The sequence below is a fragment of the Rhinopithecus roxellana genome, chromosome 7 (assembly GCF_007565055.1).
Source record: "Rhinopithecus roxellana isolate Shanxi Qingling chromosome 7, ASM756505v1, whole genome shotgun sequence".
NCBI classification, from domain to species: Eukaryota; Metazoa; Chordata; class Mammalia; order Primates; family Cercopithecidae; genus Rhinopithecus; species Rhinopithecus roxellana.
The window spans coordinates 44,044,862-44,071,286 of NC_044555.1; the positions used below are offsets into that span (position 1 = coordinate 44,044,862).

Sequence of the window (26,425 nt, forward strand, 5' to 3'; positions counted from 1 at the left end):
ATGATATGATCTTTTGTTTGGAAAATACTAAATACTCTACCAGAAAACTACTAGAACTGATAAACAAATTCAGTAAAATTGCAGATGCAAAATCAACATACAAAAATCAGTAACATTTCTATATACCAACAGTGAACAATCTGAAAAAGAAATTTAAAAAGCAATTCCATTTACAATAGCCACAAATAAAATTAAAATATCTAGGTATTAACTTAACCAAAGAGGAGAAAGATCTCTATAATGAAAACTATAAAATACTAATGAAAGAATTAAAGAGACCCAAGCAGAGCGGGAGACCGGACCGGGGAGCCAAGCGGCGGCGTTGGCTGCGGGGGCGACGGCGGCGGGGGTGGTAATGGCGGAGCTGGTGCAGGGGCAGAGCGCTCCTGTGGGGATGAAGGCCGAGTGCTTCGTGGACGCCCTGCACCGGGTCCGACAGATTGCTGCTAAAATCGATTCAATTCCTCACTTGAATAATTCCACACCTCTAGTGGACCCCTCAGTATATGGATATGGAGTACAAAAACGGCCCTTGGATGATGGAGTAGGTAACCAGTTAGGGGCCTTGGTACATCAAAGGACAGTAATAACAGAAGAATTCAAAGTGCCTGACAAAATGGTTGGATTTATTATCGGCAGGGGAGGTGAGCAGATTTCACGGATTCAAGCAGAATCTGGTTGCAAAATTCAGATTGCTTCAGAGAGTTCTGGGATTCCAGAGAGGCCCTGTGTACTTACCGGAACCCCAGAAAGTATTGAACAAGGCAAATGGCTCCTGGGACAGATTGTGGACCGCTGTCGAAATGGACCTGGCTTTCATAATGACATAGACAGCAACAGCACAATCCAGGAGATTCTCATTCCCGCATCTAAAGTGGGTCTGGTCATCTGCAGAGGAGGGAAAACAATCAAGCAGTTGCAGGAGCGGACAGGAGTGAAGATGGTCATGATCCAGGATGGCCCGTTGCCCACGGGAGCAGACAAGCCTCTTCGTATCACTGGAGATGCATTTAAAGTACAGCAAGCAAGAGAAATGGTACTAGAGATTATCCGAGAAAAAGACCAAGCTGACTTTCGGGGTGTACGTGGTGATTTCAACTCCCGAATGGGAGGAGGCAGTATAGAGGTATCTGTGCCTAGGTGTGCTGTGGGCATTGTAATAGGAAGAAACGGGGAAATGATCAAAAAGATCCAGAATGATGCTGGTGTGAGGATTCAGTTTAAACCAGATGATGGGATTAGTCCAGAAAGAGCTGCTCAGGTCATGGGCCCTCCGGATCGGTGTCAGCACTCAGCGCACATCATCAGCGAGCTGATTCTTACAGCCCAGGAAAGAGACGGCTTTGGAGGCCTGGCAGCAGCCAGAGGAAGAGGTCGTGGCCCTGGCGACTGGAGCGTGGGAGCCCCTGGTGGCGTCCAGGAGATAACATACACGGTGCCAGCCGATAAGTGTGGCCTTGTCATAGGCAAAGGGGGTGAGAACATCAAAAGCATCAACCAGCAGTCAGGGGCGCACGTGGAGCTTCAGAGGAACCCCCTCCCAACAGCGACCCCAACCTGCGGAGATTCACCATCAGGGGGGTTCCCCAGCAGATCGAGGTGGCCAGGCAGCTCATAGATGAGAAAGTTGGCGGGACCAATCTCGGAGCACCTGGAGCCTTCGGACAGAGTCCCTTCAGCCAGCCACCTGCCCCACCTCATCAAAATACCTTTCCTCCGAGGAGCTCCGGGTGCTTCCCAAACATGGCTGCCAAGGTGAACGGGAACCCCCACAGCACCCCCGTGAGTGGTCCTCCGGCCTTTCTGACCCAGGGCTGGGGCAGCACCTACCAGGCGTGGCAGCAGCCCACACAGCAGGTCCCAAGCCAGCAGAGCCAGCCGCAGAGCAGCCAGCCCAACTACAGCAAGGCCTGGGAAGACTATTACAAAAAACAGAGTCACTCCGCCAGTGCTGCTCCTCAGGCCAGCTCCCCACCGGACTACACAATGGCCTGGGCAGAATATTACAGACAGCAGGTCGCTTTCTAGGGACAGACGTTAGGGCAGGCACAGGCCCACAGCCAGGAGCAGTAGGACAGTGTCCTCGTGGCCAACTTTCCCTCAAAATCATTGTCAAAGAAAACCTATTTGTAACAGAGGTTTTTACATTTGCAAACCTTTTGATGAAGAACCGTTGTTTTGTTCTGTGAAACACTATATTTAGATTAACGGAATTTTTCTAAAAATCAGGAAAATTAGTTACTAAAAATTGCTGATCATTTTTGTTTCATTATTTTCGTTATTTCAAATGTATAAGCTCTGGGGTTCTTTTTGGAGCAATACCTACAAAGTCAGGCGCCGGAACGGGCCTCAGAGCTGCGACATTTCAACATGATGGTTTCGGGTTTGTTTGGTTTTGTTTTGTGTCCTTTTTATTTGCAGTTTTTTCTGTTGCAACAGAAAGTGGCTTGAAAGTCTTAGGTGGTATGTAACAAATTCTTTTTAAAAATTTTAAAGCAGTATTTAAGTATTCTTAAATGTGTAAATTCATTTAATGTTTTACTTCTAATTTGTTGTATCTTGGCTGTCTGGTTTTATTGCATTTTTAAAAAACTGAACTATTATGTATTGTAATGAATGATGTGAATTCTGAATTGAGACAGATAATTGTATTGCTCTCCAACAGGGGTTGGGAGGGGCATTTTGTAGGGTTTGTATAATTTATAGTTCTAAAGGGGTAATATAAAAATGTGTTCGTGTGTTTAGCATACGTTTGTTTCATGTCTCCATTACCAGTCGCAACTGTGTATCTAAGACCTCCAAGCTTGTTTTTAAAACAAAACAAAAAACCTTTCTCTATTCTCTCAGAAATATAAATACTGTTATTTTTAATATTAAGAAATTCAATATAACTTTTAACACACACTGTGGAACATTAAACCGTGTAAAAATGTAGTTATAACTATTTTTAATTCCAAGGTGTTGTTTGCTCTTTTAAATATTTTCTTAATATTTTGTCAGATTAACTAGATGAATAAATTAGTATTAACCGCATTATGAATTAAATAATTTTGATTTAATAAAAGGGATAATATGATTTCCAATGTTTACTGTAGTGTATCTTGTACAGATAACATGTATTTTTAAAGGAAAAAAATGGAATTGAAGCTATTTTTGCTTGCATTTCTAATTGACCTGAGGGACATTCCATTTGAAATGTACTGAAGTTACAGTTTCTGGTTTTTTCTCCTTATTTTTCTTATAATGCTTGAAATGTGTAACTATTAAAAAAGACAATTTGAAAATGTTATGCATGTGGTTTTCAAGAAAAAAGTGTTCTTTTTATTTGACTGACAATTCATTTTACACTCTATATAATAAAATTTCCACAAGACATCTTGTGGGCAAAGTCAAAAAAAAAAAAAAAAGAATTAAAGAGAACACCAAAAAAATGGAAAAGTATTCCATGTGCATAAATGGAAAAATAAATAGAGGGGGCGGAGCAAGATGGCCGAATAGGAACAACTCCAGTCTCCAATTCCCAGCGCGAGCGACACAGAAGACCGGTGATTTCTGCATTTTCAACTGAGGTACTGGGGTCATCTCACTAGGGAGTGCCGGACAATCGGTGCTGGTCAGCTGCTGCAGCCTGACCAGCGAGAGCTGAAGCAGGGCCAGGCATCGCCTCACCTGGAAGCGCAAGGGGGAAGGGGATCCGTTTTCCTAGCCAGGGGAACTGAGACACACAACACCTGGAAAATCGGGTAACTCCCACCCCAATACTGCGCTGTAAGCATACAGGCATTCCAGGAGAATATATCCCACACCTGGCCGGGAGGGTCCCACGCCCACGAAGCCTCCCTCACTGCTAACACAGCAGTCTGCCGCGATCTATCCGCAAGGCAGCAGCGAGGCTGGGGGAGGGGCGCCCGCCATTGCTGAGGCTTAAGTAGGTAAACAAAGCCGCTGGGAAGCTCGAACTGGGTGGAGCTCACAGCAGCTCAAGGAAGCCTGCCTGTCTCTGTAGTCTCCACCTCTGGGGACAGCGCACAGCTGAAGACCAACAGGGGAAGTAACGGGAGCCGGTGCAGACGCGAACGACTCTGTCTGACAGCTTTGGGGAGAGCCGCGGATCTCCCAACGCGGAGGTTGAGATCTGAGAACGGACAGACTGCCTGCTCAGGTGTGTCCCTGACCCCTGAGTAGCCTAGCTGGGAGAAATCCCCCACTAGGGGCAGTCTGACACCCCACACCTCACAGGGTGGAGTACACCCCTGAGAGGACACTTCCAAAGGAAGAATCAGACAGGTACACTCGCTGTTCAGCAATATTCTATCTTCGGCAACCTCTGCTGCTGATACCCAGGCAAACAGGGTCTGGAGTGGACCTCAAGCAATCTCCAACAGACCAACAGAGAGTCCTTCTGACTGTCAGAAGGAAAACTATCAAACAGGAAGGACACCTATACCAAAACCCCATCAGTTCGTCACCACCATCAAAGACCAGAGACAGATAAAACCACAAAGATGGGGAAGAAGCAGGGCAGAAAAGCTGGAAATTCAAAAAATAAGAGCGCATCTCCCCCTGCAAAGGAGCGCAGCCCATCACCAGCAACGGATCAAAGCTGGTCAGAGAATGACTTGGACGAGAGGAGAGAAGAAGGCTTCAGTCCATCAAACTTATCAGAGCTAAAGGAGGAATTACGTACCCAGCGCAAAGAAACTAAAAATCTTGAAAAAAGAGTGGAAGAATTGACAGCTAGACTCATTAATGCAGAGAAGATCATAAACGAAATGACAGAGATGAAAACCATGACACGAGAAATACGTGACAAATGCACAAGCTTCAGTAACCGACTCGATCAACTGGAAGAAAGAGTATCAGCGATTGAAGATCAAATGAATGAAATGAAGCGAGAAGAGAAACCAAAAGAAAAAAGAAGAAAAAGAAATGAGCAAAGCCTGCAAGAAGTATGGGATTACGTAAAAAGACCAAATCTACGTCTGATTGGGGTGCCTGAAAGTGAGGGGGAAAATGGAACCAAGTTGGAAAACACTCTTCAGGATATCATCCAGGAGAACTTCCCCAACCTAGTAGGGCAGGCCAAAATTCAAATTCAGGAAATACAGAGAACGCCACAAAGATACTCCTCAAGAAGAGCAACTCCAAGACACATAATTGCCAGATTCACCAAAGTTGAAATGAAGGAAAAAATCTTAAGGGCAGCCACAGAGAAAGGTCGGGTCACCCACAAAGGGAAGCCCATCAGACTAACAGCAGATCTCTCGGCAGAAACTCTACAAGCCAGAAGAGAGTGGGGGCCAATATTCAACGTTCTTAAAGAAAAGAATTTTAAACCCAGAATTTCATATCCAGCCAAACTAAGTTTCATAAGTGAAGGAGAAATAAAATCCTTTACAGATAAGCAAATGCTTAGAGATTTTGTCACCACCAAGCCTGCCTTACAAGAGACCCTGAAGGAAGCCCTAAACATGGAAAGGAACAACCGGTACCAGCCATCGCAAAAACATGCCAAAATGTAAAGACCATCGAGGCTAGGAAGAAACTGCATCAACTAACGAGCAAAATAACCAGTTAATATCATAATGGCAGGATCAAGTTCACACATAACAATATTAACCTTAAATGTTAATGGACTAAATGCTCCAATTAAAAGACACAGACTGGCAAACTGGATAAAGAGTCAAGACCCATCAGTCTGCTGTATTCAGGAGACCCATCTCACATGCAGAGACATACATAGGCTCAAAATAAAGGGATGGAGGAAGATCTACCAAGCAAATGGAGAACAAAAAAAAGCAGGGGTTGCAATCCTAGTCTCTGATAAAACAGACTTTAAACCATCAAAGATCAAAAGAGACAAAGAAGGCCATTACATAATGGTAAAGGGATCAATTCAACAGGAAGAGCTAACTCTCCTAAATATATATGCACCCAATACAGGAGCACCCAGATTCATAAAGCAAGTCCTTAGAGACTTACAAAGAGACTTAGACTCCCATACAATAATAATGGGGGACTTCAACACTCCGCTGTCAACATTAGACAGATCAACGAGACAGAAAGTTAACAAGGATATCCAGGAATTGAACTCATCTCTGCACCAAGCGGACCTAATAGACATCTATAGAACTCTCCACCCCAAATCAACAGAATATACATTCTTCTCAGCACCACATCGCACTTATTCCAAAATTGACCACATAATTGGAAGTAAAGTACTCCTCAGCAAATGTAAAAGAACAGAAATTATTACAAACTGTCTCTCAGACCACAGTGCAATCAAACTAGAACTCAGGACTAAGAAACTCAATCAAAACCGCTCAACTACATGGAAACTGAACAACCTGCTCCTGAATGACTACTGGGTACATAACGAAATGAAAGCGGAAATAAAGATGTTCTTTGAAACCAATGAGAACAAAGATACAACATACCAGAATCTCTGGGACACATTTAAAGCAGTGTGTAGAGGGAAATTTATAGCACTAAATGCCCACAAGAGAAAGCAGGAAAGATCTAAAATTGACACTCTAACATCACAATTAAAAGAACTAGAGAGGCAAGAGCAATCACATTCAAAAGCTAGCATAAGGCAAGAAATAACTAAGATCAGAGCAGAACTGAAGGAGATAGAGACACAAAAAACCCTCCAAAAAATCAATGAATCCAGGAGTTGGTTTTTTGAAAAGATCAACAAAATTGACAGACCGCTAGCAAGGCTAATAAAGAAAAAAAGAGAGAGGAATCAAATAGATGCAATAAAAAATGATAAAGGGGATATCACCACTGACCCCACAGAAATACAAACTACCATCAGAGAATACTATAAACGCCTCTACGCAAATCAACTAGAAAATCTAGAAGAAATGGATAATTTCCTGGACACTTACACTCTCCCAAGGCTAAACCAGGAAGAAGTTGAATCCCTGAATAGACCAATAGCAGGCTCTGAAATTGAGGCAACAATTAATAGCCTACCCACCAAAAAAAGTCCAGGACCAGATGGATTCACAGCTGAATTCTACCAGAGGTACAAGGAGGAGCTGGTACCATTCCTTCTGAAACTATTCCAATCAATAGAAAAAGAGGGAATCCTCCCTAACTCATTTTATGAGGCCAACATCATCCTGATACCAAAGCCTGGCAGAGACACAACAAAAAAAGAGAATTTTAGACCAATATCCCTGATGAACATTGATGCAAAAATCCTCAATAAAATACTGGCAAACCGGATTCAGCAGCACATCAAAAAGCTTATCCACCATGATCAAGTGGGCTTCATCCCTGGGATGCAAGGCTGGTTCAACATTCGCAAATCAATAAACGTAATCCAGCATATAAACAGAACCAAAGACAAGAACCACATGATTGTCTCAATAGATGCAGAAAAGGCTTTTGACAAAATTCAACAGCCCTTCATGCTAAAAACGCTCAATAAATTCGGTATTGATGGAACGTACCTCAAAATAATAAGAGCTATTTATGACAAACCCACAGCCAATATCATACTGAATGGGCAAAAACTGGAAAAATTCCCTTTGAAAACTGGCACAAGACAGGGATGCCCTCTCTCACCACTCCTATTCAACATAGTGTTGGAAGTTCTGGCTAGGGCAATCAGGCAAGAGAAAGAAATCAAGGGTATCCAGTTAGGAAAAGAAGAAGTCAAATTGTCCCTGTTTGCAGATGACATGATTGTATATTTAGAAAACCCCATCGTCTCAGCCCAAAATCTCCTTAAGCTGATAAGCAACTTCAGCAAAGTCTCAGGATACACAATTAATGTGCAAAAATCACAAGCATTCTTATACACCAGCAACAGACAAGCAGAGAGCCAAATCAGGAATGAACTTCCATTCACAATTGCTTCAAAGAGAATAAAATACCTAGGAATCCAGCTTACAAGGGATGTAAAGGACCTCTTCAAGGAGAACTACAAACCACTGCTCAGTGAAATCAAAGAGGACACAAACAAATGGAAGAACATACCATGCTCATGGATAGGAAGAATCAATATCGTGAAAATGGCCATACTCCCCAAGGTTATTTATAGATTCAATGCCATCCCCATCAAGCTACCAATGACTTTCTTCACGGAATTGGAAAAAACTGCTTTAAAGTTCATATGGAACCAAAAAAGAGCCCGCATTGCCAAGACAATCCTAAGTCAAAAGGACAAAGCTGGAGGCGTCACGCTACCTGACTTCAAACTATACTACAAGGCTACAGTAACCAAAACAGCATGGTACTGGTACCAAAACAGAGATATAGACCAATGGAACAGAACAGAGTCCTCAGAAATAATACCGCACATCTACAGCCATCTGATCTTTGACAAACCTGAGAGAAACAAGAAATGGGGAAAGGATTCCCTATTTAATAAATGGTGCTGGGAAAATTGGCTAGCCATAAGTAGAAAGCTGAAACTGGATCCTTTCCTTACCCCTTATACGAAGATTAATTCAAGATGGATTAGAGACTTAAATGCTAGACCTAATACCATAAAAACCCTAGAAGAAAATCTAGGTAGTACCATTCAGGACATAGGCATGGGCAAGGACTTCATGTCTAAAACACCAAAAGCAACGGCAGCAAAAGCCATAATTGACAAATGGGATCTAATTAAACTAAAGAGCTTTTGCACAGCAAAAGAAACTACCATCAGAGTGAACAGGCAACCTACAGAATGGGAGAAAATTTTTGCAACCTACTCATCTGACAAAGGGCTAATATCCAGAATCTACAAAGAACTCAAACAAATATACGAGAAAAAAACAAACAACCCCATCAAAAAGTGGGGAAAGGATATGAACAGACATTTCTCAAAAGAAGATATTCATACAGCCAACAGACACATGAAAAAATGCTCATCATCACTGGCCATCAGAGAAATGCAAATCAAAACCACAATGAGATACCATCTCACACCAGTTAGAATGGCAATCATTAAGAAGTCAGGAAACAACAGGTGTTGGAGAGGATGTGGAGAAATAGGAACACTTTTACACTGTTGGTGGGATTGTAAACTAGTTCAATCATTATGGAAAACAGTATGGCAATTCCTCAAGGATCTAGAACTAGATGTACCATATGACCCAGCCATCCCACTACTGGGTATATACCCAAAGGATTATAAATTAGTCTACTACAAAGACACATGTACACGTATGTTTATTGCGGCACTATTCACAATAGCAAAGACTTGGAATCAACCCAAATGTCCATCTGTGACAGACTGGATTAAGAAAATGTGGCACATATACACCATGGAATACTATGCAGCCATAAAAAAGGATGAGTTTGCGTCCTTTGTAGGGACATGGATGCAGCTGGAAACCATCATTCTTAGCAAACTATCACAAGAAGAGAAAACCAAACACCGCATGTTCTCACTCATAGGTGGGAACTGAACAATGAGATCACTTGGACTCGGGAAGGGGAACATCACACACTGGGGTCTATCATGGGGAGGGGGGAGGGGGGAGGAGGGAGGGATTGCATTGGGGAGTTATACATGATATAAGTGATGAATTGATGGGTGCTGACGAGTTGATGGGTGCAGCACACCAACATGGCATAAGTATACATATGTAACAAACCTGCAGGTTATGCACATGTACCCTAGAACTTAAAGTATAATAAAAAAAAAAAAAATGTAAAATGGTATACCTGTATAGAGCACCTACCATGAATAAAATTTGCAGAAATGTAAAAAAAAAAAAAATAAAAAATAAAAAAAAAAAAAAGAAAAATAAATATTGGTAAAATGTCCATATTACCCAAGGAAATCTGCACATTCAATGCAATCGCTATCAAAATGTCGATGATACTCTTCACATAAATAGAAAAAAAGTATAAAATTCATATGAAACAAGAAAAGACCCACAATAACCATGACTCTGTCTTAAGCATAAAGAACAAAACTGAAGAAATCACATTACCAGACTTCAAATTATACTACCAAACCAAAACAGCATGGTACTGGCATATAAGCAGATGCATAGACCAAAGGAAAAGAATAGAAAGCCCAGAAAAAAATTCACACACTTACAGTGAACTCATTTTTGATAGAGATGCCAAGAACGTACACTGGGGAGAATACAGTCATTTCAAGAAATGGTGCTGGGAAAACTGGATATCCATATGCAGAAGAATGAAGCTAGACCTTCTTGCCATATACAAAAATCAAATGAAAATGGATTAAAGACTTAAATGTAATACCTTAAACTATAAAACTAGTACAAGAAAACAATGGGGAAAATCTTCAGGACATTGGTCTGGGCAAAAATTCTTGTGTAACACACCAGAAGCACAGGCAACCAAAGTAAAAATGTACAAATTGGATTATATCAAGTTAGAAAGCTTCTGCACAGCAAAAGAAACAATTAACAATATGAAGAGAAAACCCACAGAATGGGAGAAAATATTTGTAAGCCACTCGTCTGACAGGGATTAATCAGCAAAATATAAATGAAGTTCAAAGATCTCTATACAAAAAATTGAATAATCCAATTGAAAAAAATGGGCCAAAAATTTGAAGACATTTATCAAAAGAAGGCATACAAATGGCAAACAGGCACATGAAAAGGTGGTCAACATCACTGGTCATCAGAGAAATGCAAATCAAAACTTCAATGCGATACCATCTCACTCCAGTTAAAATTGCTTATATGCAAAAGACAGGCAATAAAAAATGCTGGTACAAATGTGGTGAAAAGTGAACCCTCATACAAAGTTGGTGGGAATGTAAATTAGTACAATCACTCTGGAGTAAAGTTTGAAGGTTCCTCAAAAAGCTAAAAATAGAGTGATCATATGATCCAGCAATCCCACTGCTGGATATATACCCAAAAGAAGGGATTCAGTATATCAAATAGATATCTGCATTCCCATGTTTGTTGCAGCCCTGCTCACAATTGCCAAGATCGCCAAGATTCTGAAGCAACCTAAGTGTCCATCAACAGATGAATAGATACAAAAAATGTGGTGCATATACACAATGGAGTACTATTTAGCCATAAAAAAATGAGATACAGTCACTTGCAGCAAATGGATGGAACTGGAGTTCATTATGTTAAGTGAAATAAGCCAGGAACAGAAAGACAAGCATTGTATGTTCTCTTTTATTCGTGGGAGCTAAAAATTAAAACCGTTGAACCCATGGAGATACCTAGTAGATGGTTGTTACTAGAGGCTGGAAAAGGTGGTGTGGGGGTGCAGGGAAAGTGAAGGTGGTAAATGGGTACAAAAATAGAAAGAATGAATAAGACCTAATATTTGACAGCACAACAGAGTGTCTATAGTCAACACTAACTTAATTGTACATTTCAAAATAACTAAAATGTGTAGCTGGATTGTTTGTAACTTGTTTTGCAAAACTACTGCTAGAAGTTTTCTCCTTATTTCAGAGAAAAATGTTACCTATTGTTTTAACACCTTGCAGGGAGTACTTTAAATTCAAACTGACTGTTGAGCTACTCCCCACTCCATCCATACCCCTTAACATTAGCACTGTAAGACTTTCAGCTCAGTTTCAACTTACTGGAGAGAGTTTTTCTTGTGCTTTGATTGACACCACTGGTCAAGAAACAAAAGATTTAAAAAAAAAAAAAAAAAAACTTAAGGAGGAAACCACTGAGTTTCAAAGCTAGACCTTTAAGGTTAGTAAAATTTGTTCTAACTGACTATGTTCAGTACCTCTAAATGGCATGCATAAAACCAATACAGCAGATTGGTCACACTATGCTACTTAGGTTGCTACTGATAATAATTTTGTTGTAAAGCCACCTGGGCAAAGGGCTGATGGGCTGGACAGTAGAGATTCTAGTTAACATAACAGGCCTAGGGCTGCTATATTTAGAAGGGCCTGTTTGCAAGGTTGGCCACTGGCTAGCATCTGCAACCTTCTAAAACATTTTATAACAGATAAAGATGTTTTGCTGTGCCTCATGCTTTTCTCTGGTAATGTGTAATTTGGGTAGTTGCTAGGCAGAGAATGCCTAAGTGACTGCCACCAATAAAAGCTGTAGTCTCTAAGTCTCAAACTGACTACCCTGGACAAAAATGTTACATATGTGTTGCTGCAATTTTTTTTTTATCATGGAGGGATAGTGTATACTCTGTTACCTCTCAAGAGAGGTAAAGAGCATAGGAAGCCCATACATAGATGCCTTTAGACACCACCTGTGTCTTTTTCCATGCTGATCCAGTTGCATAGCCTTCTTGTGTCACTGTAATGAATCTTAGCCACAAGTATGACTGTATGCTGAGTCTCATGAATACTTTTATCAAGTTTCTGATTGTGTAGGTACTCTTGAGGAATCCCTTAACAGGCTTTAGTCTGCCAATTTGTTAGTTATTTTCTGTCTTTTCATTGTTTATTTCTCTCTTTCCTTTTCCTGCCTTGTTGATGACATTTTAGAATTCCATTTTGATTTATCTTTAGGTTTTAAACATATCTCTTTACATATGTTATTTAGTGGTTTCTCTAGATATTATAATATGCATACATAATATATCATAGTCTACTAGTATTGTCATGTTTCCACTTAGATGTATAGAAATCTTACTTCTGTTAGGTCCTTTTACCCTGTCCATCAAATTTTAAATATCTTGAATATTTTCTGTACAGTCAATCAGCATTATATTAGCAAAATCTGATGTCATGGTTTTGCTTCAACCATGAAACATAATTTTTAAAACTCATGAGGTAAAGGATATTCTATTTATCTCTATATTTGCCCAATCCATTGTTATTTTCCTTCCTGAATTAGCGTATGTATCCCTTCAGTTACTTTTTTTTCTGTTTAGAGAACTTCGTGTAGCCATTATTTAAGTATAGATATGTGTGGAACAGCAATATTACCAAGAAATCACAGACCTGATCAGACAGCCAAAGTGGATTCAGAACCCTGGTGGATTTTATTTTATTTTTGAAGTTGCTCACAAACACAAGACCATATAGGAAATTGGAGGGCATATTCTAGGCACAATGGCTAAACTAATTGGGTTCTAGAGCAGAAGTTCATATAAGGGAATTGAAAGACCAAATAAAAGAGTTTTTTAGTCATCCTGAAGGGCAGATGAAGCCCTAGAGATTTTTTGAGATGAGATTGATATGACAAAATGCATTTCACTTAAAGGATCTGGCTTGTGTCAGTGCATGGAGCATAAGAAGTAGAGGGGACTGGAATCAGAAAAACATTTGAAAGCTACCATAGGATTGCAGGAAAAAAGTACCAGAGGAACTAAGCCTTCAAAGCGGTCTGGAAATCCAGGTAATGATTTCTGCTGGCTATCCTATACACATAAGATGTAATGCTACACTAGAAACTCGCTGATTCTCTCCTGCATTTTGAACCAAGGATCTAAGAAAGCAATGTATTGCAACTGGAACCTAACCAAATCACCTTGCTTACCAAGGACATTTGTGTCAAAATATCTAGTATCTAATAGGAAGTGGCCAAGGAAGAAAGTTTTCTCTAATGTGAATGTATCTACAAAATATTTTGGTTTGGAGGTATTTTTTCATGATGGATGTGAATGGAGAGATGAGTAGAGAGGTAAAGGGGAGAAAGAGCACATGATTGAACGCAACAATGTAACTCTGAGTCTTGATAGTGACAACACATCATAACTCGCTTACTTGCTTCTTTTACCCACTATCAATTCCTGATTCTTGAGTTGACAATTTTGGGAAGAAGAGATTCATATTCTTCCTCCAAACTTTGTGCAGATAGTGCCTACCATGGAGGTATGATCCAAGTAACGATCTTTGTTAAAGGAGTCTGTGTTAGACAGATTCAATGCTACGGATATTTTGAGATATGACTGAGAGCAAGTGATGTCATTCATATTCATCATCAGCTTTAAGCTTATCATAAACCACAATTGTGAAGAAACAAGCAAATGCCAGCCTTTTTGCTCACTGGAGAAAGACTTCAAAATCTACTTAATGGAACAGTTATTGAAGCAAATGGTACAGACTAAAATGGCAAGTTCTCATCAGGGGGATGAGAGAATAAACTGGGCAAACCTATAAAGTAGACAATCTATTTTTTAAGAAGGCTTACCGACTTTACTAAAGTCTTTTAATATTGATCGATTCACACTTGGATCCCCACAGTTTCACCTGAACAGCTTTAACACTGTTATTCTGCCTATGGGGTTCTTAATCTCAAATTGGGATCCACAAGTGGCCTTCAGGGAGTCTAGGAACTCCATAAAATTATACATAAAACTGTATGTGAGTGGCTTTTTAAGTGATGACCAGGTGGTGGTCCACATTTTAAACAGAATATTCTTGGAATCTACGATCTTCTTCTTTTTATTTATTTATTTATTTATTTATTTATTTATTTATTTATTTTTTATTATACTTTAAGTTCTAGGGTACATGTGTATAAAGTGCAGGTTTGTTACATATGTATACTTGTGCCATGTTGGTGTGCTGCACCCATCAACTCGTCAGCACCCATCAATTCATCATTTATATCAGGTATAACTCCCAATGCAATCCCTCCCCCCTCCCCTCCCCCATGATAGGCCCCAGTGTGTGATGTTCCCCTTTCCGAGTCCAGGTGATCTCATTGTTCAGTTCCCACCTATGAGTGAGAACATGCGGTGTTTGGTTTTCTCTTCTTGTGATAGTTTGCTAAGAATGATGGTTTCCAGCTGCATCCATGTCCCTACAAAGGATGCAAACTCATCCTTTTTTATGGCTGCATAGTATTCCATGGTGTATATGTGCCACATTTTCTTAATCCAGTCTGTCACAGATGGACATTTGGGTTGATTCCAAGTCTTTGCTATTGTGAATAGTGCCGCAATAAACATACGTGTGCATGTGTCTTTGTAGTAGAATAATTTATAATCCTTTGGGTATATACCAAGTAGTGGGATGGCTGGGTCATATGGTACATTTAGTTCTAGATCCTTGAGGAATTGCCATACTGTTTTCCATAATGATTGAACTAGTTTACAATCCCACCAACAGTGTAAAAGTGTTCCTATTTCTCCACATCCTCTCCAACACCTGTTGTTTCCTGACTTCTTAATGATTGCCATTTTAACTGGTGTGAGATGGTATCTCATTGTGGTTTTGATTTGCATTTCTCTGATGGCCAGTGATGATGAGCATTTTTTCATGTGTCTGTTGGCTGCATGAATGTCTTCTTTTGAGAAATGTCTGTTCATATCCTTTGCCCACTTTTGGATGGGGTTGTTTGTTTTTTTCTTGTATATTTGTTTGAGTTCTTTGTAGATTCTGGATATTAGCCCTTTGTCAGATGAGTAGATTGCAAAAATTTTCTCCCATTCTGTAGGTTGCTTGTTCACTCTGATGGTAGTTTCTGTTGCTGTGCAGAAGCTCTTTAGTTTAATTAGATCCCATTTGTCAATTTTGGCTTTTGCTGCCGTTGCTATTGGTGTTTTAGACATGAAGTCCTTGCCCATGCCTATGTCCTGAATGGTACTACCTAGGTTTTCTTCTAGGGTTTTTATGGTATTAGGTCTAACATTTAAGTCTCTAATCCATCTTGAATTAATCTTCGTATAAGGAGTAAGGAAAGGATCCAGTTTCAGCTTTCTACTTATGGCTAGCCAATTTTCCCAGCACCATTTATTAAATAGGGAATCCTTTCCCCATTTCTTGTTTCTCTCAGGTTTGTCAAAGATCAGATGGCTGTAGATGTGTGGCATGATTTCTGAGGACTCTGTTCTGTTCCATTGGTCTATATCTCTGTTTTGGTACCAGTACCATGCTGTTTTGGTTACTGTAGCCTTGTAGTATAGTTTGAAGTCAGGTAGCGTGATGCCTCCAGCTTTGTCCTTTTGACTTAGGATTGTCTTGGCAATGCGGGCTCTTTTTGGTTCCATATGAACTTTAAAGCAGTTTTTTCCAATTCTGTGAAGAAACTCATTTGTAGCTTGATGGGGATGGCATTGAATCTATAAATAACCTTGGGCAGTATGGCCATTTTCACGATATTGATTCTTCCTATCCATGAGCATGGTATGTTCTTCCATTTGTTTGTGTCCTCTTTTATTTCACTGAGCAGTGGTTTGTAGTTCTCCTTGAAGAAGTCCTTCACATCCCTTGTAAGTTGGATTCCTAGGTATTTTATTCTCTTTGAAGCAATTGTGAATGGAAGTTCATTCATGATTTGGCTCTCTGTTTGTCTGTTACTGGTGTATAAGAATGCTTGTGATTTTTGCACATTAATTTTGTATCCTGAGACTTTGCTGAAGTTGCTTATCAGCTTAAGGAGATTTTGGGCTGAGACAATGGGGTTTTCTAAATATACAATCATGTCATCTGCAAACAGGGACAATTTGACTTCTTCTTTTCCTAACTGGATACCCTTGATTTCTTTCTCTTGCCTGATTGCCTTAGCCAGAACTTCCAACACTATGTTGAATAGGAGTGGTGAGAGAGGGCATCCCTGTCTTGTGCCAGTTTTCAAAGGGAATTTTTCCAGTTTTTGCCCATTCAGTATGATATTGGCTGTGGGTTTGTCATAAATAGCTCTTATTATTTTGAGGTACGTTCCATCAGTGCCGAATTTATTGAGCGTTTTTAGCATGAAGCGCTGTTGAATTTTGTCAAAAGCCTTTTCTGCATCTATTGAGATAATCATGTGGTTCTTGTCTTTGGTTCTGTTTATATGCTGAATTAAGTTTATCGATTTGCGAATTTTGAACCAGCCTTGCGTCCCAGGGATGAAGCCCACGTGATCATGGTGGATAAGCTTTTTGATGTGCTGCTGGATCCAGTTTGCCAGTATTTTATTGAGGATTTTCGCATCCATATTCATCAGGGATATTGGTCTAAAATTCTCTTTTTTTGTTGTGTCTCTGCCAGGCTTTGGTATCAGGATGATGTTGGCCTCATAAAATGAGTTAGGGAGGATTCCCTCTTTTTCTATTGATTGGAATAGTTTCAGAAGGAATGGTACCAGCTCCTCCTTGTACCTCTGGTAGAATTCAACTGTGAATCCATCTGGTCCTGGACTTTTTTGGTTGGTAGGCTATTAATTATTGCCTCAATTTCAGAGCCTGCTATTGGTCTATTCAGGGATGCAGCTTCTTCCTGGTTTAGTCTTGGAAGAGTGTAAGTGTCCAGGAAATTATCCATTTCTTCTAGATTTTCTAGTTTATTTGCATAGAGGTGTTTATAATATTCTCTGATGGTAGTTTGTATTTCTGTGGGGTCGGTGATGATATCCCCTTTTTCATTTTTTATTGCGTCTATTGGATTCCTCTCTCTTTTCTTCTTTATTAGTCTTGCTAGCGGTCTGTCAATTTTGTTGTTCTTTTCAAAAAACCAACTCCTGGATTCATTGATATTTTGGAGGGTTTTCTGTGTCTCTATCTCCTTCAGTTCTGCTCTGATCTTAGTTATTTCTTGCCTTCTGTTAGCTTTTAAATGTGTTTGCTCTTGCCTCTCTAGTTCTTTTAATTGTGATGTTAGAGTGTCCATTTTAGATCTTTCCTGCTTTCTCTTGTGGACATTTAGTGCTATAAATTTCCCTCTACACACTGCTTTAAATGTGTCCCAGAGATTCTAGTATGTTGTATCTTTGTTCTCATTGGTTTCAAAGAACATCTTTATTTCCGCCTTCATTTCGTTATGTACTCAGTAGTCATTCAGGAGTAGGTTGTTCAGTTTCCATGTAGTTGAGCAGTTTTGATTGAGTTTCTTAGTCCTGAGTTCTAGTTTGATTGCACTGTGGTGTGAGTGACAGTTTGTTATAATTTCTGTTCTTTTACATTTGCTGAGGAGTGCTTTACTTCCAATTATGTGGTCAATTTTGGAATAAGTGCGATGTGGTGCTGAGAAGAATGTATATTCTGTTGATTTGGAGTGGAGAGTTCTGTAGATGTCTATTAGATCCTCTTGGTGCAGAGATGAGTTCAATTCCTGGATATTCTTGTTAACTTTCTGTCTCGTTGATCTGTCTAATGTTGACAGTGGAGAGTTGAAGTCTCCCATTGTTATTGCATGGGAGTCTAAGTCTCTTTGCAAGTCTCTAAGGACTTGCTTTATGAATCTGGGTGCTCCTGTATTGGGTGCATATATATTTAGGATAGTTAGCTCTTCCTGTTGAATTGATCCCTTTACCATTATGTAATGGCCTTCTTTGTCTCTTTTGATCTTTGATGGTTTAAAGTCTGTTTTATCAGAGACTAGGATTGCAACCCCTGCTTTTTTTTGTTCTCCATTTGCTTGGTAGATCTTCCTCCATCCCTTTATTTTGAGCCTATGTATGTCTCTGCATGTGAGATGGGTCTCCTGAATACAGCAGACTGATGGGTCTTGACTCTTTATCCAGTTTGCCAGTCTGTGTCTTTTAATTGGAGCATTTAGTCCATTAACATTTAAGGTTAATATTGTTATGTGTGAACTTGATCCTGCCATTATGATATTAACTGGTTATTTTGCTCGTTAGTTGATGCAATTTCTTCCTAGCCTCGATGGTCTTTACATTTTGGCATGTTTTTGCAATGGCTGGTACCGGTTGTTCCTTTCCATGTTTAGGGCTTCCTTCAGGGTCTCTTGTAAGGCAGGCTTGGTGGTGACAAAATCTCTAAGCATTTGCTTATCTGTAAAGGATTTTATTTCTCCTTCACTTATGAAACTTAGTTTGGCTGGATATGAAATTCTGGGTTGAAAATTCTTTTCTTTAAGAATGTTGAATATTGGCCCCCACTCTCTTCTGGCTTGTAGAGTTTCTGCTGAGAGATCTGCTGTTAGTCTGATGGGCTTTCCTTTGTGGGTAACCCGACCTTTCTCTCTGGCTGCCCTTAAGATTCTTTCCTTCATTTCAACTTTGGTGAATCTGGCAATTATGTGTCTTGGAGTTGCTCTTCTCGAGGAATATCTTTGTGGCGTTCTCTGTATTTCCTGAATTTGAATGTTGGCCTGCCCTACTAGGTTGGGGAAGTTCTCCTGGATGATATCCTGAAGAGTGTTTTCCAACTTGGTTCCATTTTCCCCCTCACTTTCAGGCACCCCAATCAGACGTAGATTTGATCTTTTTACATAATCCCATACTTCTTGCAGGCTTTGTTCATTCCTTTTTCTTCTTTTTGCTTTTGGTTTCTCTTCTCGCTTCATTTCATTCATTTGATCCTCAATTGCTGATACTCTTTCTTCCTGTTGATCGAGTCGGTTACTGAAGCTTGTGGATGTGTCACGTATTTCTCGTGTCATGGTTTTCATCTCTGTCATTTTGTTTATGACCTTCTCTGCATTAATTATTCTAGCTATCCATTCTTCCACTCTTTTTTCAAGATTTTTAGTTTCTTTGTGCTGGGTATATAATTCCTCCTTTAGCTCTGAGAAGTTTGATGGACTGAAGCGTTCTTCTCTCATCTCGTCAAAGTCATTCTCTGACCAGCTTTGATCCTTTGCTGGCGATGGGCTATGCTCCTTTGCAGGGGGAGATGCACTCTTATTTTTTGAATTTTCAGCTTTTCTGCCCTGCTTTTTCCCCATCTTTGTGGTTTTATCTGTCTCTGGTCTTTGATGATGGTGACCTACTGATGGCGTTTTGGTATAGGTGTCCTTCCTGTTTGATAGTTTTCCTTCTAATAGTCAGGACCCTCACCTGTAGGTCTGTTGGAGATTGCTTGAGGTCCACTCCAGACCCTGTTTGCCTGGGTATCAGCAGCAGAGGCTGCAGAAGATAGAACATTGCTGAACAGCGAGTGTACCTGTCTGATTCTTCCTTTGGAAGCTTCCTCTCAGGGGTGTACTCCACCCTGTGAGGTGTGGGGTGTCAGACTGCCCCTAGTGGGGGATGTCTCCCAGTTAGGCTACTCAGGGGTCAGGGACCTACTTGAGCAGGCAGTCTGTCCGTTCTCAGATCTCAACCTCCATGTTGGGAGATCCACTGCTCTCTTCAAAGCTGTCAGACAGAATCATTTGCGTCTGCAGAGGTTCCTGCTGCTTTTGTTGTTGTTGTTGTTAACTGTGCCCTGTCCCCAGAGGTGGCCTCTACAGAGACAGGCAGGTTTCCTTGAGCTGCTGTGAGCTCCACCCAGTTCGAGCTTTCCAGCAGCTTTGTTTACCTACTTAGGCCTCAGCAATGGCGGGCGCCCCTCCCTCAGCCTGGCTGCTGCCTTGCGGTTAGATCACAGACTGCTGTGTTAGCAATGAGGGAGGCTCTGTGGGAGTGGGACCCTCCCGGCCAGGTGTGGGATATATTCTCCTGGTGTGCCCCTTTGCTTAAAGTGCAGTATTGGGGTGGGAGTCACCTGATTTTCCAGGTGTTGTGTGTCTCAGTTCCCCTGGCTAGGAAAAGGGATTCTCTTCCCCCTTGCACTTCCCAGGTGAGGCGATGCCTCGCCCTGCTTCAGCTCTCGCTGGTCGGGCTGCAGCAGCTGACCAGCACCGATTGTCCGGCACTCCCTAGTGAGATGACCCCAGTACCTCAGTTGAAAATGCAGAAATCACCGGTCTTCTGTGTCGCTCGCGCTGGGAGTTGGAGACTGGCGCTGTTCCTATTCGGCCATCTTGCTCTGCCCCCGGAGTCTATGATCTTCAAAAGGCCAATAACTAATTTTATAGATTCAGTTTACCTTGGTTTGCCTTACACACAGATCTTGAAGTTATTATATTTGAATATTAAGCCCCTCTTCTCTTGGGGATCTTTGTTAAATTAATATAATTGATATAAATGTGATAGGATACAAGTTATCTGACTGTAAGAAAAAAACTCACTCAACCTTTACAAAAATAAACAGTCTTGGTCTTACCTAGTAGGCAGAATGTGTGTGTTTGTTAAAAGGGATGGGTTAAGGGGATCACAGGAACAGCTGTCTTCTTGTTTCTACTCCTGTTATTCGGTGTCTTAGTGAGACATGGTTATTGATGAGAGTGCTATATCTTCCAGGAATGTGCTGGCAGTAGTATTTCAGATCACTTCACATATAATTCATGTAGTCACTTCTGGCCATGTCAGGTGTTTAAAATATGTTGTCCTTCTGCCCAAGGATTCAGCAAATTAAAATTTAACATGAATGACTGCAAGAGCTCTTCCTGCATTGGTGACTGAAATGTCTTTTTGGTATTTTTTTGATTAAATTTCTTTCCATTCATTATATATGCCTCTAAAATATGGAAATTAAAAAGGACTTCATTCCTAGGAAAGAGAGGATTCCTTTGCACTAGGGTACTCAGTGGTTTCACTTTAATAGTTGATGGATCTTATTTTTGGTTTTGCGTGAGATAAAGTATCTCTGTGTTATCCAAAGAGTTCTTCTTAATCATGATCCAGGATGTAAAAGTCTCCTTCACCTACACATTATAATGTCATCCATGAAAGAAATGATCTGAATATTTAAACTTTGCCCTATGTGTTCTAACTGACCGGTAAGTTGTTTTCTATATTGGTATGTATTCAAGTGAGTAATATATATTGCACAAAGGTGACTTTCTGTCTTTTAAAGTTTTGAATTTATACATCAATAGGATGTAAAATCTAGTAAAATTAGAAAGTAATGAAATGGTTTTAATTTTCACATTGCATGAAAAGATGTCATTAGCATTCATTCTAGTTTCTTGTTCATATGCCTATTAACTGGATTTGCTCCTAGACCAGCGTATTCAGAGAACTTCTTTATTTACTAGAGAAGGGAAAATGTAGTTCTTTAAAGATGTCAATGCCTCCCAGTCCAAGGTCACCAGAAATACACCTGCAGTTAACCAAGTTGTGTTTCCTACTTGTTGCAGCAAGGAAGAATGCACAACAAGAAGTACCATGAAGCATTTCAGTAAGTGGCTAACACAGTAGGTTTAAGACTACCTAGCCTTACAAAAGTTTGTTTGCAAAGTTGGACTTTGGCTGCATTCTGGGAACTTGGTTGGTATTCAGTTTTCTATACTGATAGAATTTACATGATAAGTGTGGCTCACTCTGTGTAGGCTGTTTGTATAAACAGTGTGGTGTATGCTAGACATCTACTTTCCTTCTAGATGTGTGGAACTTGCTACATACTAGGCAGATGGTACCTATTGAACTAATGTCCCCAACAAAAAAATCCATAAACTTTGGACATTAGTCGCTAATGAGTTTTTCTGGTAGACAACACTTTGCAGGTCTTGTCACAACACTTTCCTAACAAGTTCATTCTATGTAAGTCAATCCTATGAACTTACTATTTCATTCTGTTTCCTTGTTCATATGCCTATAAACTGGATTTGCAAATTCATTCTATGAAGTTACTATGTCACAACTCTTTCCTAGTAAATTCATCCATGTAAGTAAGTTCATCCTATGCTACTCCACTGGGAGAAGACTATTAAAAGTCAATCCCTTGTTTCTTCCAGACTTCTCCTATGTGCCTACTACCTTTGCTGATTTGCTTTGTATCTGTTTGCTGTAATAAATTTTTGCCATGACTATATGCTTAGTCCTGTGACTCACTCCGGTGAATGACTAATCCTGGTAGTGGTCTTGGGGATTTCTGACACAATTGGATTTAAAAGTAGGATTCAGTAGAATGACTCCAATTCATTGTAATATGGCAGAAGCATTGTTTGTGAAAGGAAAGATGAAGGAGCAGTGGATGACAACCGATATGGTTAGTATATGTGTACCACTCAAATCTCATGCTGAAATGTGGTTCCCAATGTTGGAGGTGTGACCTGGTGAGAGGTATATGGGTCATGGGGACAGATCTCTTATGACTTGGTGCTGTCATTTAGCTAGTGAGTGAGTTCTTACAGGATCCAGTTGTTTAAAAAGCATGTGATACCTGCTTTCTCTCTTGCTCCTGCTATCATTATGTGAGATACCAGCTCCCCTTTTATCTTCTGCCATAATTGTAAGCTTCCAGAGGCCTCACCAGAAGCTGAGCTGTTGCCAGCGCCATGCTTCCTGTACAGCTTACAGAGCCATGAACCAATTAAACTTTTCTTTATAAATTACCCAGTCTCAGGTAGTTTTTTAAGCAATGCAAGAACAGACTAACACAACAACCTTTGATGCCTGGATTCCACAGAGTAATTCATGGTATAAAATATCAGCAGAGCTGCTGTCTGTTGTAAGAGTTAAAAGTTACCTGTGGAATTTTAAGATGGCATAGCCAAGCACAGCAGAGTTGATTCCCTGGATCATTGGATGTTTTGGCTTTTCAGACTAAAGTGAGAACATAAAAACCAAACCCCATATGTCATCTTTGTATTTTGTTCTCTCCTCCAAGAGGGAAAAGAAAGGGCAGCACACACATTCCCAGTGGGGAGCTTTGAATGGGCCATAAGTGTTTAGTGTGTGTTCCTATCTCCTCTAAGTGGGAAGAAAGAAAGTTAATCAGTGTTCAGGACTGGAGTAACACTTTAGATAAACCAGAGGAATAAGAAAAAGTTTTTTAAAAGCCAGCCACAACTGCAGCATCCTCCACCCACACTCTCTGCTCCACCTGGAATTCAACTTAGAACCTCTCAAAAACTGTGTTGTTTATCCTGTAAGTGCTGATTGATTCACAGGGGGTTGAGTAAACTTAAAATGAGTGCAAAAAGAAAAAGAATTAAAAATCACCTTTATTTTGTTCCCATTGTGTGTAGATGTATAAATAAAAACTACTGTAAAATGTATATGCTTGTAATTTCATAAATGCTGAAGGAATCATCATGATCAGGGACATACACAAAAAGCAAACATTAGTGAGACACAACTCTCTTGCTTTTGCCAGCCAGTGGGCAAACTGGAATTTAAACTTTTTAGTATTAGGAAGGAACCAAGTCTATGTAACTGATGATTTTTAGTATGATTATTGTCTATTAGAACCTCTAAAAAGGGAGACAGCGTTAGAAGATAGGCAATCCCAGATGGAAATACACTTTTGGAGTATTAATAATGGTTTTTAGTTTGCTAATGAGCCCTTGTTGAAATGAAATGTCTGACCATTAGAGGCTGTTCATTTTTTTGTCCCAATGTGCATAATTTTTGAGAAGGCCAATTTGGACTCCAACACTGACAATATAAAAAAGTACTTAGGAAAGCCTTGCTTGTCACTTGAACTTGGAACACAGCTGTGTGCTCTTGCAACATACCATCTTTGCTGATGCCTAGGAAAAAGCCTATTGTTTCGTTGGAATCCTGAATTTGCAGATGCTGATTGCCTGTACCTTACTGTAATGTGAATCCTGATACTGTTTGCTGTGAGCTGTTTCAGCCTCGAGAGTAAGTATACTGAACTGAAATTGAATGAAATCGCTTCATTTAATAAACAGAACTCCGACACAGACTTTGTTGCAGATTTAGTATGCTCCTCTATGAGACCATAGGCTATGAAAACATCCTGTATCTTTGTTGGACCATTGGGATTACATACAGCTGCCTGCAGAAAAAGGCTTATTCTCTAATGGGACCTTTTAAAATTGAACTGTTGAACGGCTCTTTATTTCTAACATGGAGACTAACTGAATCTTTAAATGAAATTCCAGATGAAAGCTGCAAGTTTAGAGGAGGGCACAGCACAACACTGTGACTCCTGTACCTAAGATTAGACACTTGACTCCCTCTTAGAGATTGCTGGATGCTGTTGACTTGCTGTGTTTGCCTCTCTGGATTAGTTGCACTTTGCAACAGTGGGCTGAGCCTACGTCTACTTCCTTTGCCTTTCTCCTGGTAGTTTGTACAGATGTCCCTAAAAAGGCATTGTTTTTTTAGTGGTTGTTCATTGGATAAATGATCAGGACAAAAGGGGTGCAGGTTATATAAACACATTTTGAAAATTTAGGATTTGATCAGAACATGGTCCAGTTAAGTCAGTAAAATTGTTTTTCTGTAGAAATGTTTTGGTCCCTCTTTCATGAAACACATCCAGATGAATGGTCTGGATGAGACAAAAAATAATTAGGAAAGATGTAAGTTATGATTGCTGAATGAGGCACACTGACTTTGTAACAACTGAGAAAAACAAAGAAAAACAAACCAGGCACCCATGGAGGCAGAGGAGAAGGGATAGAGAGTTTTGTTTGTCAGAACTGCTTCTGGAAGCTTCCCCTCCTCCCCAATAAAAGCATCAGTGTTATCTCCCAAGCTGCTGAGAATGCTTTGAATCCAAACTGACTTCTGAGCCTAAGATCTCACCTGACAGTGCTGACTATGAGACAAAAGGGAGTGGCCCCAAGTCCTGCTTTTTCTGTGAAGACCACCTGCAGATGATATACACACACAAAACAGATGAACTGGTGTCACGGATGGGCAAAATTGTTTGAAACTGACTGCCTTGAGGCAGTCTGTCCAAAACCAAGGACTAAACTGAATTAATTGGACAAGACTAGGAATCAGTGGAAGGCCACTTTAGAGGCCCTGTTAACCTGTACATCTGACTAACTATGTCTTTCTTGGGCTATCCTAACAACTGTGCACTCTTTTTCCATAGATACCACTTCTACCCTCTGGTATTGTACTTCCTGTGTGTGTGCTTTATCATCATGCTGCCTCAGCCCTGGAGAGCATTCAAGTCAGCTTCAACTTCCTGATCAGGGTTGTGCTTTGCTTAAATTGATGCCCCAATCTGTTAAAAAAAAAAAAAAAAAAAAAAAAAAAAAAAAGGCTAATGCAAAAACCTAAGTAGGAAGCCACCTGGCTTTCTAATATAGACCTCTATGATTAATGGGATTTTTTTTAACTGGTGAAATCCAGGATTTCTAAAGGGCTTAAATTGAAATCAATACTGCAGGCTGGTATCCCCCTGCTAAATGGGGTCTTACTGATAAAAATGCCTCGTCCAACAGCCACTAGTGTAGACTGTGCTGAAGAGCTTTAATGTAGCAGGTCTGAGATTGATGTATGTTGAAAAGTTTGCTTGCAAGTTAGGTCACTGGTTAGAATCTGGAAATTTGTCTGGTAACCAGTTTCCTACATTAATAGGATTCCTAATTGATACACAAGGTTCACTGTGCCTCAATTGTTAGTAAAAGCATTGTGTTTTACTCTGAACACCGACTTTCCTTTTGAGAGTATAAAATACTTTTATGGGCTAGGCAGAGGGTACCTATGTGGCTAGCCCCCAGTAAAAACCTTGGTCACTCAGTCTCAGATGAGCTTCCTTGTAGGCAACACCTAATAGGTGTTGGCGCAGCTCATTGCTGGAGAAGTTTAAGTGTGTATAGTGGTGACACCTCTTAGGACTCTTGGAAGCTTGTACCTGGTGTCCTTTGGCCTTTGCCCCATGGGCCTTCTCCCTTCACTGATTTTGCTCTGTGTCTTTTCACTAAAATAAATCTTAGCTGTCATTATGACTGTATACTGAGTTGTGTGATCAGTAGTGAATCTCTGAATTTAGGGGTTGTCTTAAACAACTCCATACAGTGGGTATTGAAAGGGATTTATTACAAAATTTGTGTTTGTATTAGGCAAGTGGGGTGAAGATTTAAGAAAGCTAGGCTTTACTCTGGATTAGATTA

At 40.3% G+C, this 26,425-nt stretch overlaps 1 pseudogene across 1 annotated transcript; it reads left to right on the plus strand.

Annotated features, from left to right (window-relative positions):
- Window positions 1-284: 284 nt before the first annotated feature.
- Window positions 285-2,401, plus strand: LOC104660857 (annotated as a pseudogene). The gene has a single exon (XR_747772.2). The product of XR_747772.2 is annotated as a far upstream element-binding protein 3 pseudogene (transcript).
- Window positions 2,402-26,425: the final 24,024 nt, after the last annotated feature.